The following is a 17,796-nucleotide window of genomic DNA, read 5'->3' on the forward strand; positions in this document are numbered from 1 at the left end:
AGGAATGGGGTACTGATTGAGAATGATCAGCCATGATCAGCCATGATCAGCTATGAACACTCGAAGGGCCGAATGGCCTACTCCTGCACCTATTGTCTATTGTCTATTGTCTTGGTGAGGTTGAGGGATGAGAAGTTGAAACTTTCACACTAAAGAGGTCCCCCTCAAGGCCATTCATGGATGCAGGATCGAGGATTCCTGCTTTGATCTGAGCATGAACTGGAAGATGCTCATTTAAGTGCGTATTGCTGGAGGTCAGAAGAGGCTTGGCTGTCTTGTACTTACACCCAGCAACATGTTGCCGGCTTTAGTTTAGTTTACTCAAGAAATACACCGCGGAAACAGGCCCTTCGGCCCACTGAGTCCGCACAGACCTGCGATCCCTGCACATTAACACTACCCTACACACACGGGACAATTTTTACATTTTACACTAAGCCAATTAACCTACAAACCTGTACGCCTTTGGAGTGTGGGAGGAAGCTGAACATCTCACCGAAAACCTACACGGTCATGGGGAGAACTCTCAAACTATGTGCAGAAAGCACTCAGAGTCGGGATCGACCCCAGGTAAGATCTGTAAGGCAGCAACTCTACCGCTGCGCCATTATGCCGCCGTTCTTTAAAGCTCTTTAAAGGGTGTTAGGTATTTGTTTTTGTACATAGTACCTTTGCAATGGTATCCAAATGTAATACTGTGTTTTCAATAAATCTCATGGCCCTATCCATACCACCTCGAAAGTTACCTGAATTTAAAGATTTCACAGGAATATGCAAGTGTTGGACTGTTGGACTCATCAATTAATCCCAATTATTTTGAATAATGCAGGTTGATATTTTATACATCTGTTAACTCTGCAACTCTGCCTGTCAAGAGCAAATAAATATAAAAGTGATTTCCAGAAGGACACATTCCCTTAACCAGGGATGTTAAATAAGCAACGGCATCGTCATCTGTTCATTTGTACTTGAAAGACCTAATGATCAAAAGCCCTCACGGTAGTTTTACAAATCTATACCCCTTCTGCCAGAATAGGTTGCATAACATAATCACGCACTGGAAATTTGTGGTTATAGCACTGATAATCTGTAGCACTGATTATATCTCTACCAACTGTACTCTATCATGTTTATCAGGCATTTTCCTGTTGTTGAAATGTTTAATTGAACTCTGTCTTCATTTCTGTATCACCCTCACCCACCCATCAACTTTGCTCCTCACTCAATTTATGCATCATTTGATTCATGGTGATTAAAAGTTGAGCTATGTGGGATACTGCTTTAAAACCAGGTCTTGCAATTTATTTACCATGTTCTTTAAAAGGATATTTTAATCTCTAAATTTGATCGTTTGTGAATAAGTTATTCATTAGGATTTTTCTTTTTATGTTTGCTGTTATGTTTACCCATCTGTCAGATACATAAAATAATTTCTTTTTTTTCTAGCTTCGTATCAAAAAAACGTTGAAGTCTTATTTCTGGCACCACTTTAAAGAAACAAAACCCAGTGATCACGGCTAAAATTCTTTGATATGAAGAGTCATTAGGATTAAGTAATCTTAAAAATATATCCCGCTTGGTCTCTTTTTATCTTGCCATTTGCAGTCTGGATTACCAAGTGCGTTTTCCCTGGAGATTCAATGTTTAATCATTGGCTCTCACTCTGGCCAGCTGGGATTTGGAGATGTTAAATTGAACAGAATGACGAGTGTATGGGGAGACCACACAACGAACTAGCCTGCTTCAAACTGACAACCCAAACGCCATGAGTAGTTTGGAATGCCTTTGCTAAAATTCTGTACGAAGAGAATTGAACTCACATCTGAAAAGGCAGCTGGTGGGGGAAACCTTTCTAAATTTCTATCATAAAAATTGGTGCAAACCAAAAGCATGTGAGCATTATCGCGAGGACAATTGGTGCACATTAAAAGCAGCTGTTGGACAGACAGCCATGGCACTGAGAATGCTGAGCAGTTCTTCCATGTCATGGCCAACTGCAAATAGCTGATTGAGGATAAGGCAGATGGAGGATATCCAGGAGCCAAAGTCTTGCATGGAAAAAAATGGCAATGTACAAGAACAATGTTTCTTGTATTAAACCTGCCCTGAAGCTGGTTAACACCAGTGGATCAGTTCTCAAGCTCTGCAACATAGAATGTAACAAAGGTACTCAAGGTAGATACAGAATGCTGGAGTAACTCAGCAGGACAGGCAGCATCTCTGGATAGAAGGAATGGGTGACATTTCCGGTCGAGACCCTTCTTCAGACCTTCTTCAGATCTGAAGAAGGGTCTCGACCCAAAACGTCACCCATTCCTTCTATCCAGAGGTGCTGCCTGTCCCACTGAGGCACTCCAGCACTTTATGTCTATCTTCGGTTTAAACCAGCATCTGCAGTTCCTTCCTACAATAAAGGCATTCAACAACAGATGCTTAAGCAGAGTTCATTGGGTGCAATGGACAATAAACGAGGAGGTCTGATGGACCAAACTGCATCTGGTCAGCTCTATGATGTGAGGCAGTAAAGCTCAGGCGGTTTGCCCATTCACTGAGAACCAGCAGTGTTTAACTAAAGAGCAAGAATGGATGAAAGTTAAAGGGTGCGATACGTTGAGAGAAATAAAAACATATAGTGCGGTATAATTTAACAAACTTTATCACGGCAGAAGGTGATATAATTGCTGAATTTGGATTTGGGTAGAAATTCTCCAGAAAAGTAAGTAGTTTTAATAGAGAAGAATGCAGAAACAAGGAACTGCAGGTGCTGGTTTATTAGGAAAGACACAAAGTGCTGGAGTAACTCAGTGGGTCAGGCAGCATCCATGGAGGACATGGATAGGTAATATTTGGGTCGGGTCCCTTCTTCACACATAACATCAGCCGACAGTCCCCTGCGATGGAGACAGGGAGCTGAAGAAAGGGGGAAAAGATCTCAGAGATAGTCCAAGTGAACATTTGCTTTTGGGAATGGCATTGAAGGTGAAGGAAATGGCCAGGAATCACAAAGTAGCTTCCACGGATTCTTTCAAACCCGAAAATATATTTAATCTTTATTCCACTTCCAGAACGTGTTGGAGTGTTATTGTAATCGTCCCCATGACGACAGTGAATTCAAAAGGTCATCGTACGTGTTCTTCATGATTCACGATCGGGTTCCGTTTGGGAGTCACAGACATTGTGAATAACTACTCTTAAATAATTGAACAACTCGTTACGTAATTTGCACATACTGATGTAGAATGCCAGTGGGTAGAGGAGATGCACAGGACAGTAACAACAGTGTGGATGTAGATGATGTCAGTCGACCAGCTTGGTGGTTTGTGTTCATTACTGGTGTAGGCGGATCATGGCTCCAGCTTTGCAGTGGGAGTGGCTGTGTGAGAGAGCTCAGTGGGACGGCTGAACAGCTAAGTGTTTCTTATTGGGAACAGGTGTGATGCTTTTGGCTGTTTCTCAGAGAGATCAGCGTGGCAGATTGAAGGCCGTGTATCCTGAGTGGAGGATGAGTGGAGCTGATGCCCACCAGTGAGACTGAGCAGACCTGTCGTGGCTTGGCGCCAGTGGTTCTCAGTCAGCTTCCTCCCCTCTGCTATCAGGGTTCTGAACAGTCTTTCCATAAGCTCGGGTGCTGGTTGCTTCACCTCTACCCCATTGCAAAGATTGTACTTTGTGTGTGGAAAGGTTGCTCCACAGTTCTGAGAACTGTATTATGCACACTGCATCTCCCTCTTGCTCTGCCTGTTGTAGTTGAGTTTAGTTTCGAGTGTAACCAGCGATCCCCGCACATTAACACGACCCTAAATATACTACGGACAGTTTTACGTTTACACCGAGCCAATTAAACTACAAACCTGTTTGTCTTTAGAGTGAGGGAGGAAACCGAAGATCTCAGAGAAAACCCATGCAGGTCACGGGGAGAACGTACAAACTCCGAACAGACAAACGGCAGCGGTTGGGAACGAACCGGCGCTGTAAGGCAGTAGCTCTACTGCTACGCCCACGTGAGTTTGACTTGATTGTATTTATTTATCGTATTACCTGATCATGATTAGATAGCATGCAAAACTAAGGTATTCACTGTCCCTCGATACAATAATGAACCACTGTACCTCGTGACAATAATAAACCTAAACCTACACTTACATGGATGATACAGGCACTCGGTATTTATTATCCATGAGGATGGATTACAGAAAAAAAGTGCTACGGAAGATTTTATTTACAAATAGGGCCTTACACCATTAGCAACCCCTTCTACATTACTCCTTTCTGTATATCTAGTTTCCCCTTAAATGCTTTTTAGGTCATTGGTTCATCTGCTATTTGTGACAATGTTTGATGTTCTGACCACTATCTAGTTAAGATTGGTGAAGTTACCCATTTTAATGTTGTGAAAGGTTTTGATAGAGAAGACGTTTTCACTTAAAGGTCAAAATTATAAGTCGGTTATTAATCTAGTAAAAGACATTTTGAAAAATATCTTCAGCTGGAGAATGATAAGAATGTGACACATTTGGACAGGATGACCTGATTCAGCCTTATGCCTTCCCTGAAAGAACACGAGAGGTGAACGAGGTGAGTAGGACAACAATTAAACAAATCAGATGAAGGTGAAGTGATCTGGATGCATCCATATGTCTGACTGCTGCTGAAAACTGGATGGCTCCAAGGAAAATCTCAAGTCTCATAAGGTTCATACAATGTTCCTTTTACCGAAGGTAACCAAAGGTTGGGTCCAAACAGACCTACTCCATGGATACCACACACTTATATTCGAATATAGACACAAAAAGCTGGAGTAACTCAGCGGGACAGGCAGCATCTCTGGAGAGAAGGAATGGGTGACGTTTCGGGTCGAGACCAATTCTTCGGGCAATCGAATTATAATCGAATTATGGATATAAAAGAGCATTTGTAAAACAGCAATGAAACCAACAGAGTAAAGTCATAAAAGATCAGTGAAGGCCTGATGATTTATTTCTGCTGTTTCAAGGTTGACATCACATTTCAGTCTTGTAATATCATTCCCCATGTGCCAGTTATACCACTGGGTTCACATTTTACTCGTGTAATTAGAAAGACTTCCAAGTAATTTCCAAAAAGCTGTCACTGCTCCAAAGTAATTACTGACAGAAGCTCTGGAGAAGCTGTCAATGCTCCGGACATGGTGGGATGGGAGAAGGTGAAGCAGAGGGAGGAATCAAAGGGAAGGCCTGAGACAGCTAAAGACCTTCCGACTCAATGGGAATGGCAGCAGTGGAGGCCATCACCACGGCCCAAGGCCGTGACTGTTCAGAAGGAGTTCTGCGGGGATACATCCTCAGGGCAACGACTCCCAACTTCACCTTCACGTTTTCACTGGAAGTGATCAAAATTTGGCCTTTGTATAGTGGTGACCGCATTACGATTTTTAGTTTAGTTTAGTTTAGAGATACAGCGCGGAAAGAAGCCCTTTCGGCCCACTGGGTCCACGCCGACCTGCGATCCCCGCACATTAACACTATCCTATTTCCACTAGAGACAATTTTTTAAAAACATTTACCAGGCCAATTAACCTACAAACCTGCACGTCTTTGGAGTGTGGGAGGAAACCAAAGATCTCGGAGAAAACTCACGCAGATCACGGGGAGAACGTACAAACTCCGTAAAGACAGCGCCCGTAGTCGGGATCGAACCGCCCCAACCGGGATTCTTTTACAGATGAAATTTAAAGAGAGTGGAAAAGCTAGACGGGGAAGCGGCCAGTTACACTTGCATCAAATGAGAAGCCCACAGTGGGGGTGATAGCTGGGGGTGATGATCTGGCAGGAAACAATGGTAATAACAAAGATGTAAGCAGACACAAAATGCCGGAGTAACTCAGCTGGACAGGCAGCATCTCCGGAGAGGAGTGGGTGACATATCGGGTCGAGACCCTTCTTCAGACCTTCTTCAGAACAAAGCCGCAATCTCATCAAACTCCACGCTGGTTCTTGACTATAAGAGAGGAGCTGCAATGTTTTTTAAAATTTTTGTTCTGAACTAGAGACTATCTTTTGCAAGGACAAAAAAAATGTCATGGTGTCCCGTGACTTGCAGAACTTTTAAAGTCATACTTTTATTTTAGTTTATGTTTAGTTTAGTATAGAGATACAGGCCCTTCGGCCCACTGCCCACTGCCTACTGCCCACTGCCCACTGCCCACTGCCCACCGCCGCGGAAGGCCTGAAGGGGTTAATGCAAAGACGATGCTTCTACTTGCAGTAGAAACAAATCCAGAGGGCATTGATGTAAAATCTATGTTCATAAATTTACTAAAGAATTCTGGAGTAACAACTTTACCTGGAAAACATATGCAACTCTTCTGAAAGAGTAGCTGAGGTTACTGCCTTTGATGGGAAACACAATAAACTGGCCACTTGTGTATGATAATCTGAGAGAACATTGAGCTTGGGTTTAGTTTATTGTCACGTGTACCGAGGTACAGTGAAAAGCTTTTGTTGCGTGCTAACCAGTCAGTGGAAAAACAGTACATGATTATAATTGAGCCATCCACGGTTAACAGATGCATAATAAGGGGAATAACGCGCAAGATAAAGCAAGTAAAATCTGATCAAAGAAAAACTCCAATGATGAAGTTCGTAGTTCAGGAATGCTCTCTAGTTGTTGATAGGATGGTTCAGTTGCCTGATAGCAGCTGGGAAGAAACTGTCCCTGCTTTTTCACACTTCTATATTTTTGCCCAATGTGAGAGTCAAGTCAAGTCAAGTCAATTTTATTTGTATAGCACATTTAAAAACAACCCACGTTGACCAAAGTGCTGTACATCTGATTAGGTACTAAGGAAAAAATGAAACATACAGTAGCACGCAAACATAACAGCACATACAAAACAGTTCACAGCGCCTCCTCAATGAGCCTCAAACGCTAGGGAGTAGAAATAGGTTTTGAGCCTGGACTTAAAGGAGTCGATGGAGGGGGCAGTTCTGATGGGGAGAGGGATGCTGTTCCACAGTCTAGGAGCTGCAACCGCAAAAGCGCGGTCACCCCTGAGCTTAAGCCTAGACCGCGGGATAGTGAGTAGCCCCAAGTCGGCCGACCTGAGGGAACTGGAGTTAGAGAGGTGGGTTAGAAGATTTTTGATGTAGGGGGGGGGGGGAATGTCCATTTAGGGCTTTATACGTGAATAGGAGGAGCTTGAAGAGCTTGAGAGGGGAGAGGAGGGAGTGACCAGGGTGCAACTCAGCCTTCATTACCCTGCTGACCTTGCCCAGGCAGCGTAAGGACTAAATGGAATCAATGGAAGTGAGGTTGGTTCGTGTGATGGTCTGGGCTGCGTCCACAATTCCCTGCAATTTCTTGCGGTATTGGACGAAGCCGCTTCCAAAACATGCTGTGATGCATCCCGATAAAATGCTTTCTACTGCTTTCCATTGTAGAAGTTGGTGAGGGTTGTTGGGGATATGCCGCACGTCCTAAGCTTTCTAAGGAAGTAGAGGCGTTGGTGAAGTTTATTGGTCATTGCTTCAATATGGGCGCTCCAGGAGACGTTGTTGGTGATATTTACTCCGACGAATTTGAAGCTTTCGATCATGGACTCCTGACAAATAAACACATACCTAGACACGTCTCAAGTGTAGTATTGATGTATAAATACATCTTTATGAACTGAGTCTACCAGGCAGCAAGAATTTGATCTATCGTCGTAACAAACATTGGTCTTAGTTGAGAATTACTGGTTTAAAAAGACATAGTTATTTTGACTGGCTTGCATTTCTTATTTGCTAATGCAAGCTGTAATGGCAGATTTTATACCATCTCGAAATCCCACTTTGATAGCCATTACTTCTCGGGGATGAAATGTAGTTATAGCTTACGCACACGTCGCACCCTGATATGACAAAACGGATCTTCCAAACTCCTTTTCTTCATTAATTGGTTTTATTAAAGTAGCACAAATCAAAGAGTCATTCATCAGTTTCCATACTTTATCAACTGTTTCTTCTTCTAACAATATCTAGAAATTCTTGCAGTTATTACCGTATGGTTCTTACAAATATAACCGGTGCGAGTGCGTGTGGTAAAGAACTGTATGCTCACCATCCTCCGAGTCTAAAGCTGACCCACAACCTCTGTCGACACGCTAGCCCCTTCCCATCTAGACACTCCCCATTACGCATTAAGTCACACACACAAGCAGGCAAAAAGGACATAAACTAGAAACATTAAAACATAGCCACAACACAACGACAGTAATTGAATTAAGCATAAATGGCTCCTACACAAGCGCCAAACACAAGAGTCTACAGGCCACACAAGGGAGTCAAGGAAGATGCAGCAGGAGGTTGACGTAGTGCAAACAATCTGATGAAGGGCTCTATGAGTGAAGCAATAATGGTGACAGACATTTGAAATGCTGTATACGTTGGTGGGTGTGAGGAATGCAAGCAGACTCAGCCACGTGCACGGTAGCGCAGCGGTAGAGTTGCTGCTTTACAGCGAATGCAGTGCCGGAGACTCAGGTTCGATCCTGACTATGGGTGCTGCACTGTAAGGAGTTTGTACGTTCTCCCCGTGACCTGCGTGGTTTTCTCCGAGATCTTCGGTTTCCTCCCACACTTCAAAGACGTACAGGTATGTAGGTTAATTGGCTGGGTAAATGTAAAATGTAAAAATTGTCCCTAGTGGGTGTAGGATAGTGTTAATGTACGGGGATCGCTGGGCGGCACGGACTTGGAGGGCCGAAAAGGCCTGTTTCCGGCTGTATATATATGATATGATATGATACATGGAATGAGTGGCAACGATCCCGAGGCCCACTGATATTGTGGAGTCCCAAGTGAGTTCACAGAATGTAAAAACACAGCAAAAAAGTGAGAAGGGGAAGGTGACGTTATTCCTTGCGATCAGGCTGGAGGCTCAGGAACTGACAGTGAGCCTTCACATGCCACGAACCACAGACGAGGACTCATTTGAAGTCAGAGTAAACACTCCTAAGGGACATTTTAATTGGACTCCGTTGAGATTTTCAAGATCGGCATGTGTAACCAGAGGCCAGAGGAAATAGTGAGAGAATGCGTGCCGAGTCTAAAACCACCAGGGAAAAGGAGGAATTTCAATCAGGACATGGAGGGATCGCTTCATGTGTGGAACGGAGATTGTGAGAATTCAGACAAAGCTCGTTAATATGGTAGATTTAACATTGCCAGGGGCAGGTAGCATGGCAATGGGCACTCAATATGAGACCGTTTTACCCGGAGCACAGTTCCAAGTTGCCAGCTGCGACCAAGTTTACAGAGACTCAAGAAACTGTAGATGTTGGAATCTTGAGCAAAACACAAAGTGCCGGAAAAACTCAGTGCTGACCACAGAGAGGGTAATGGCAACACCATCTCCTTCCTCACAGATGGGCTAGCATGACCCACTACCACAAGTGGGTTCAGCAGAAACCAGTAGGGAAAAAAACTGCAGATGCTGGTTTAAATCGAAGGTAGACACAAAAAGCTGGAGTAACTCAGCGGGTCAGGCAGCATCTCGGGAGAGAAGGAATGGGTGACGTTTCGGGTCGAGGGGAAGCGCTATTGCTGAGGTCCCAGGTAAGGAACAGAACAGAGTGATCCAGTCACAAGGTGAGAAGCTGAGCACCAACAAATAGGACAGTCAGAAGAAGGGTCTCGACCCGAAACGTCACCCATTCCTTCTCTCCCGAGATGCTGCCTGACCCACTGAGTTACTCCAGCTCTTTGTGTAAACTTACAGCAGAAACCCGTTGGTCACACGTATATCAGAGATGGAAGCGTCTGCCATGGATGGGAAGGGAATTGCACAGTCGTGGAATGCCTGTTCAAGAGAGTCTGGTTCTGATTGTCATGAGTTAGGGAATACCAAAGACACTATAGGAACAAGTTGGACCACTCCGTCGAAATCTCCTAGACTGAAGTGTAGTATGCAAAGGAGCCATTTTAGTAGGCAAAACCCACCATTCACTATGCCTCTCACAGTGTAATCAGTGTTTTGGGGGAACAGTATGTGTGATGATACCATTAAAATGCAGAATCTATCTCATCTATCAACTCACAGATTATTGTTATTTTTCTTTTTAAATGTTTCTGCAAGTTTCTGCCTACTAAAATGGCACCATGACACACTACGGTTTTTAGGGTCGAGTGGTCTGTCTTTCTCCTCTAGTATCTTTGGGGAATACTGCGTAATGGTGCATGTACTTGAAGAAAGTAATTGTCAGTAAAGTCTACCAGTCTCCATTAGGCTTAGACTCAGGGGATAGGGTAATGGAATGGACATGCTGGGGTGCAACAGATTCAGCAGAATTAGGTCACAAGGACAAGGAACCCCTTTTAGTATTTCTTGTGCAACTGAGGAAAGTGTCAAGGGCAGAACATTTAAGAACACGAGGGTGACACTGTGGCACAGCTGGTAGGGCTGATGCCTCTCATTGCCAGAGACCTCGGTTCGAACCTGATCTCGGTTGCTGTCTGTATGTTCTCCCAGTGAAGTGTTTGGTTTCCTCTGGCTGTACCGGTCTCCTCCCACATCCCACGGACATGCAGAGTTTGTGAGTTAAATGGCCTCTCTCAATTGTCCTGAGTGTGGTGGGGAATGGATGTGAAAGTGGGAGAACGTAAAACTAGTGTGATGGTTGGCATGGACCAGGTGGGCTGAAGGGACAGTTCAGTTCCCCTGCTGTGTCTTTCAATCAATTCAACCAACAAAAGTCCTGTTGTTTGACGTAGAAATCATAAGTAGAAACAGTGCTGCTGTGGCAAGTTGTGGACCAGGACCTTGATTCTGGTCTCACTGAAGCAGTATGAAATAATAATGGCTGCTGCGCTCTCCTTTGAAAATAATTTATCCGTTTCTTTTGGCAACACAACAGTTCTAGTTTAGTTCCATGTGCAAGGGGCAAAATAATATAGCTTACAGATCATGTAACAGCAGAGGATGGGGGGGTTGGGAAGTGGGTGGGGGTGGGGGGGGGGGGGGGGGTGGGAGGGGGGATCACTGCTTGAGACAGTTGTTGGACAATGACTTAATACCGAAGAATGTAGAGAACATAATTTTCTTGTAAGTGGTGAGATCCAGTCACAAGGTGAGAAGCTGAGCACCAACCAATAGGATAGTCAGAAGAAGGGTCTCGACCCGAAACGTCACCCATTCCTTCTCTCCAGAGATGCTGCATGCCGCGTCAAGTTACTCCAGCATTTTGTGTCTGTCTTTGGTGTAAACCAGCATCTGCTGTTCCTTCCTATACAAATAGGACAGGCTTGTGGACATAATTCCCACAATCGTAAGACTATCTGATCATTTGGCATTGCCAGGTAAAGCTAAGAGAGGAGAACTCACACCAGCATTCTCTTTGACCACGAAGCCACGAGTCCATGGCTTGCTCTTTCTTCCTCCCTCCTCTCTTACCTGCAGTTTAGTTTAGAGATACAGCCCACCGAATCCGTGCTGACCAGCGATCACCCATACACAAATTCTATACTATACACGAGGAACAATTTACAGAGGCCAATTAACCTACAAACCTGCACGTCTTTGGAATGCAGGAGGTAACCAGAACACCCGAGAAAACCCATGCGGTCACATGGAGAACGCACAAACTCAGCACAGACGGCACCCATAGTCAGGATCAAACCCAGGTCTCTGGTGCTGTAATGCAGCAACTTTACCGCCTGTGCCCCTGTGCCACCCTCTTGAATTGTGCTCACTTCAATTCCGTGTTCTCCATTCACCTCACCCCTTACACCCCTAACCACAGATGCCCAAAATCTCCAAACAGCCGACTGTTCAATTCCCCACTAACCTCAATATAACAAAGTATTATAAATGCCCCCCTTCATTCTACAACAAAACCCTCCTTTTCAAAATATTTTCCTCGACCATTTTGTTGAGATTTTTCCAGGTGCGATATGCAAGCTGTGATATGCTTATAAAAAGAATTGATTTAGTTTGTTTGATACTATTGAAATAGCCTGAGGAAAAACAGATTGTTCAAGACTAAAGTAGATCAATCTCATGAATGTTCGCCGCAGGTCTCTCTGGTCTCTGTGCTGTTTCCAAATCTGATTAATACCTTTAATTAACGCGATCCGATCGGGCACATTTTAATGGCAATTGAAGTAGAAAGTGGAAAGGTTTATAAAGAAGGGAGGGGGAAAAAAGTGAAAGATTCAGGGAACTGAGAGAGAAAAAGTGAGTACTCTCCTGGGGACCCAGTACGTGGTCCAACAAGAGAAATCAAGAACAGGAGATGACTCAGTATTCTCATCTTGAAAAATCAATTTTGACCCCCTGAGGTAAATCCAGTGAACTCATGTTTTAGCCTGGAGAGGAGGGGGCAGGCTACCGTTATTTATAGTTTCTATACAGTCATATGTCTGAAAGAAAAACTGTTGATTAAAATGTAATTTTTACATCAGGTCCATTTTAAAGGATGTAGCTGATGCTCAAAGTCAGAATGATATCTATATACTAAAACCCCCGTTTGTTTGTTCTTGAACTACAGCCAAAACGGTACGCAATAGCACAATAGGGGGGGGGGGGGGGGAGAGGGGAGGATAAGGGGGGTTGAGGGGGATGGAGTGGGGGGGAGGGGAAGGGAGAGGGGGGAAGAGGGTGGGGGGAAGAGGGTGGGAGAAGGGGGGAGAGGGGGGAGATGGGGTGGAGAGAGTGGAGAGGAGGGGAGAGGGGGAGGGGGAGAGGGGGAAGGGAGGATGGGGAGGAGGTGAGAAGGGGGGAAAGTGGGGGAGGAGAGGGTGCTGCACCAATGCAGGAGAGGTGTGGGCCCAACGAGTCCACTTGGTCTAGTCACCTATAAACAAGTGCATAATCACTTTCCCAGGACTCTGCTGCTGAAAATACTTCAGCAAAAATGAATTGTGCATTGCGTCACAACTCCAAACCTCTTGACACATCTGTCCTTTAACAGTTTAAGGAACGTTTTATAAACTTAATTAAATTATTGGTGGTTCTGCTTGGTGCGTGTGGTTCAAATACAAATATTTTGTTTCTAGACACCAGGTGTGTATGAACTCCCAGAGCTGTATAATAAACCAATACAACCTGGTTTCTTATGGACAAAAGATGAATGCATTTGGATTCCTAAGGTCTTGAGCATCCAACTATCCAGTGAGTCTCAGTTAACTGATTGCTCTTAAGATATATTGCTGGAGTAACTCAGCGGGACAGGCAGCATCTCAGGAGAGAAGGGATGGATGATGTTTCGGGTCGAGACCCTTCTTCAGACGAGGATCTAAAGGATCTTTTCACTCACATGCAATTCGTGTGCATTCTGCATTCTAACCACTTGCTGTTCCTCATTCTCGATCACTCGGGGAGCTCTTCCTTCTGATCTCTGTAACCACCAACTTTTGAAGGCTTCAGCATCTCAGCACCGATCCAGTTCTGCCTTCTTCATTGATTTAGTTCAGTTTAGTTTAGCTTAGAGATACAGCATGGAAACAGGACCTTCGGCCTATCGAGTCTGCACCGACCAGCGATCCCCACACAATAAAGATAGACACAAAATGCTGGAGTAACGCAGCGGGACAGGCAGCATCTCTGGAAAGACAGGAGGGGTGATGTTTCGGATCAAGACTCGTACACTAGTTCCATCCTACACCCCAGGGACAATATACGGCAGCCAATTAACCGACAAACCTGCATGTCTATGGAATGTGGGAGGAAACCAGAGAAAATCCACACGATCACAGGGAGAACGTACTAACTCCAGACAGAGTAGTCAGGATTGAACCCAGGTCTCTGGCGCTCTAGGTCAGCAACTCTACAACTGCGCCACTGTGCCGCCCTATAAACCTATATTTAATCGCCCTGTCATGAAATTTGTATCAGCTCTGAGACCCTACATTCTAGAGCTCCCCCCACCCCACTCCAAACCTTCTCTAGATTTCTACCTTGCTTCTGTTTTTTTCATCAAAAGTACCTCTTCCAGATTTAGATGAAGTCCTAATGTGGCTCAACAATTGATGACACCCCTGTGGAGCATCTTGGGGGAATGTTACCACATAAACATCATGAAGCATCCAGGGAGAGTAGTAGGCAGAAGGGAATTATGGCTGTTGCCATAACAGTTAAGAATCAGAAGAATCAGATGGTCAATTAACTAAAGGACCAAGAGTTACATGAGGAAAAGCTTTATTTTAAAAACATAGCGGTTAGAACGTGAAGGACCTGCCAGGAGGAGTGATGAAGGCAAATTCAATGCACTGTTCAAAAAGAAATAGGACAGCTCTTAGAATGTGAGGAGTCAGCAAGGGAGTGGGATTTGCCCCAAGTGATGCTTGAGGGTTTACTTCAGTCAAAAAGGTTGATGAAGTTACAAGTGGCCTGGGGTAGTCGGAGACAGTGAACAGAGTGAGGAAGTGAATTATTGGCTTGGAACCGAGTTTGTGGTAGTGGCGAAGATACTGGCTTCAGTCTTCCCATTATTAAATTGAGGGAGAGTTCTGCCCATTGTTGACTGAATGTTGGAAATGTAATGTGACATCTCAGGGACAATTAAACGCAGCCCTCATAGGACTTTGGTTCGGCCGCATTTGGAGTATTGTGTGCAGTTCTGATCTCCCCATTGCATCCAACATGTGGAGGCTTTGCCGAGGGTGCGGAAGAGGTGTACCAGAATGCTGGCTGGATTAGAGGGGTTAAAGGGTTTCGGCTGTTGGAAAAGGTTGGATAGACTTGGATTGTTTTCTCTGGAACGTTCGAGGTTGAGGGGAAACTTGATGGAGTACAAAAGATTATGAGAGGCATAGATAGGGTAGACAGTGAGAGCTTTTTCCCCAGGGTGGAAATGTCCAACACCAGAGGGCATTGAAAAATATTCGGCCATCTTGGGTAGCTCATAACGACTTACTTTAGTTTATTGTCACATTTACCAATGTACAGTAAAAAGCTTTTGTTGAGTGCTATCCAGTCAGCGGAAAGACCCTTTCAAACAGCGAGCTCCAGGTCCTTACCGATTACTTGTTTCCACCCAAAATCTGAAAATGTGATTTTTTTTCCCCTTTATTTCCTAATTTCTTTACTGAAAGAAGTTGGTCTTCCTCTCCTTGCTCCAGGGCTTCCCATAAACCTGAGAGGACTGTCTGGTGCCTGGCTTCAATGAAAAAGATTTAATCCAGCTCCAAAATGTATTTTCCTCTGATCACAAAATTTTAGGCCCATCGAGAAAACTTCAGACCGCAACAAAAACTGCAAAAATTATTAAGGCTTTGGTTGTTAGCTGACAAACCACACTAAAAATCTCTCATCTGAATCTGATCAGACACATTTATTATATTAAATAATTAATTAAATGATTAAATAATATTGCTGTATCACTATCTTTGATCGGGTTACTGGCTTTACCTTGCTCTAAACGTTATTCCCTTATCATGGAACTGCATACATTGTAAATAGCTCGATTGTAATCATGTATTGTCTTTCCGCTGACTGGATTGCACGCAACAAACTCTTTTCATTGTACCACCGTACACGTGAAAAATAAACCAAACGAAACTTAAGTTGCTACAAGTCTACCCACAATGGTCTAATAGTTTTCCACGCCCCATTCTGTATTACAACTTAGCTAAAATTAGTCCACAGCCCACATAAAAGGGTCAATTGGCAAATCTTTCTCTGACATCTAAATTTCCCATCAATCGCAACTGCCGAACCATCACTAACAAATTTCAAATTGATAGAGAGAAAAAAAAAAGAAGTTCAAATGACAAGGTCGATGAATGTGACTTTACTCCAAATTATGTATAAACACATGCTTTAAATATTCTCGATCAATTAACGTTACCCCATATTTCTTAATTATGTTGACGGTTCTATTTTCCATTTAATATTAGACGAGTTTTGCAATCAATTACAGAGTCCCTCTGGACCGTATGACCAGCTTGTGCTGAAAGAAATGAAATCTTGGTCTTTGATCATTTCTAAAAGTGAACATTTGCCTCTGTAGCTAGTCCATAACAAGGCTTCCTAATATTCCTTTCAAAACAGATACTGCCTTCATTTCAACCTCATTCTCAGCAGAGAATGAAAAGCATCGTCCATGCCTTTTTCCGCCTTCTGCTATAACTTGAACACCCCTCTCACCATCCCCAATCTGCAGAAACTGCATCTCATTAAAAGCTGAAAATCATGCTTCATTTCACTTTTTTTTAAATTACAGTCTCTAAAATGAATTCTTGATTCTCAGGTTTTGGGCTTTGCTTTTGGAAAATGGCACCAAATCTTCCACAGTTCACTTGAGGATGCTGCTACTGAAATCAGCAAGATCTAGGCCCAGTATCATGGAAGAATGGTGGGGTTCTGCCAAAATAGATGGTGTATGTATTCACGGAAAACCTGCTGCTGCTGCTTCGGGATGCAGTGACGTTGCATGTTTGGGATGTGCAGTTGATGATTTCAAGTTGCTATTGCTGCCGTGCATCTTGCAGCTGGGTATTTGCAGCAATGGTGTGGAGGTGTTGAAGGTTGTGGATGTTTGAAGTGCTAATCAAGCGGGGGATATTGTGTAGGCTGGCGTTGAGCTTCTGTTACTTGGTTGCAGTTATACTCATCTAGGCCAGTGGTGAACATTCCATCAAACATTTGACTGGCACTGTGGAGGAGGTGGAAAGACTTCAGGGAGTCAGGAGCAGAAAGATTCACCAGAGGCCACTCAGCTGCTGATCTGCTCTTGTAGTCACGTTATTTGTGGGACTGGTCAAGTTAATGATGGCCAGTCACTTGTGAATTTCCTTGGATTCTTCTCCCCTATTAACTTATGACCTTTACAAATCCTTTGTACCATCATCATTCCAACATGTGCAACATTCTCTTGCTTAGCGATGACTTAAGGATTTCTTTCTGACTCTGGAACTTTTATGCCCTATATAAGTACTCTCCTAATCTCCTTGCAGGTTAGACATCACAGGTTTTAAAATTCCATTGGATATGATTTCTCTGAATTAAGGAGTCACAGGCTCATTATTAAAACTAATGGTTTGACATTATCAAATAGATTTTCCACCATCAATATACTCCTAAACTGATGTGAACTTCAATTTCAGGGGATTACCTGATGGAAGAAATGGATCAAACTCTCATGTGAAGCAACTGGGAAAAAAACAAAGTCACGATCCATGGCTTATCCAGCTGGCAATATTATCAACAATTATGAATATTTCTGAACGCCTGCTATTTTTATATATGCTTATGGGTTCTTGAAGTCACTGGCGTTTATTGCCCATCCCTACCTGCCCTAAAACAGAATAGATCGGTAAGAGATGTGAAGAGGTAACTAAAGACAGACACAAAATGCTTGAGTAACTCAGCAGGTCAGTCAGCATCCCTGGAGAAAAAGAATAGGTGACGTCGTTTTGGGTCGAGACCCTTCTTCAGACCGAGAGTCAGGGGAAAGGGGAATGAGAGTACAGACGGTATTTCGGAGAAATGAATGGAAGATATGCAAAAAGCAACGATAGTCAAGGCACACTCTAGGCCATTGTTGGGTGTGCGATAGGTGATAATGAGTCAACAGAGGAACTCAAAAGGACGACAGTAAAACTAGTACAACGACCTGGGTGGGGGAGGGACGGAGAGAGGGGATGAAAGGGTTACTTGCAGTTAGAGAAATCACGAGTCATACCGCTGGGATGTAAGCTGCCCAAGCAAAATATGAGATGGTGTTCCTACAATTTACATTTGGCCTCACTCTGACAATGAAGGAGGCCCAGGACAGAAAGGTCAGTGTGGGAATTGGAAGACAATAGACAATAGGTGCAGGAGTAGGCCATTCGGCCC

The 17,796-nt window shown here is 43.9% G+C and overlaps 1 protein-coding gene and 1 long non-coding RNA gene across 5 annotated transcripts in view; one reads left to right on the forward strand and one right to left on the reverse strand.

The window, feature by feature from the left end:
- LOC144594451 (protein shisa-6-like) overlaps window positions 1–17,796 on the reverse strand; it is a 517,988-nt gene that overhangs the window by 212,549 nt on the left and 287,643 nt on the right. The gene's annotated exons all lie outside the window — the stretch shown is intronic.
- The window catches only part of LOC144594452 (uncharacterized), a 31,426-nt gene continuing 17,519 nt past the window's right edge, over window positions 3,890–17,796 (forward strand). The window contains exon 1 of the long non-coding RNA XR_013547391.1: window positions 3,890–4,001. This is a non-coding gene — a long non-coding RNA (uncharacterized LOC144594452). The remainder of the gene's footprint in view (window positions 4,002–17,796) is intronic.

Source organism: Rhinoraja longicauda, chromosome 6 (assembly GCF_053455715.1).
Source record: "Rhinoraja longicauda isolate Sanriku21f chromosome 6, sRhiLon1.1, whole genome shotgun sequence".
NCBI classification, from domain to species: Eukaryota; Metazoa; Chordata; class Chondrichthyes; order Rajiformes; family Arhynchobatidae; genus Rhinoraja; species Rhinoraja longicauda.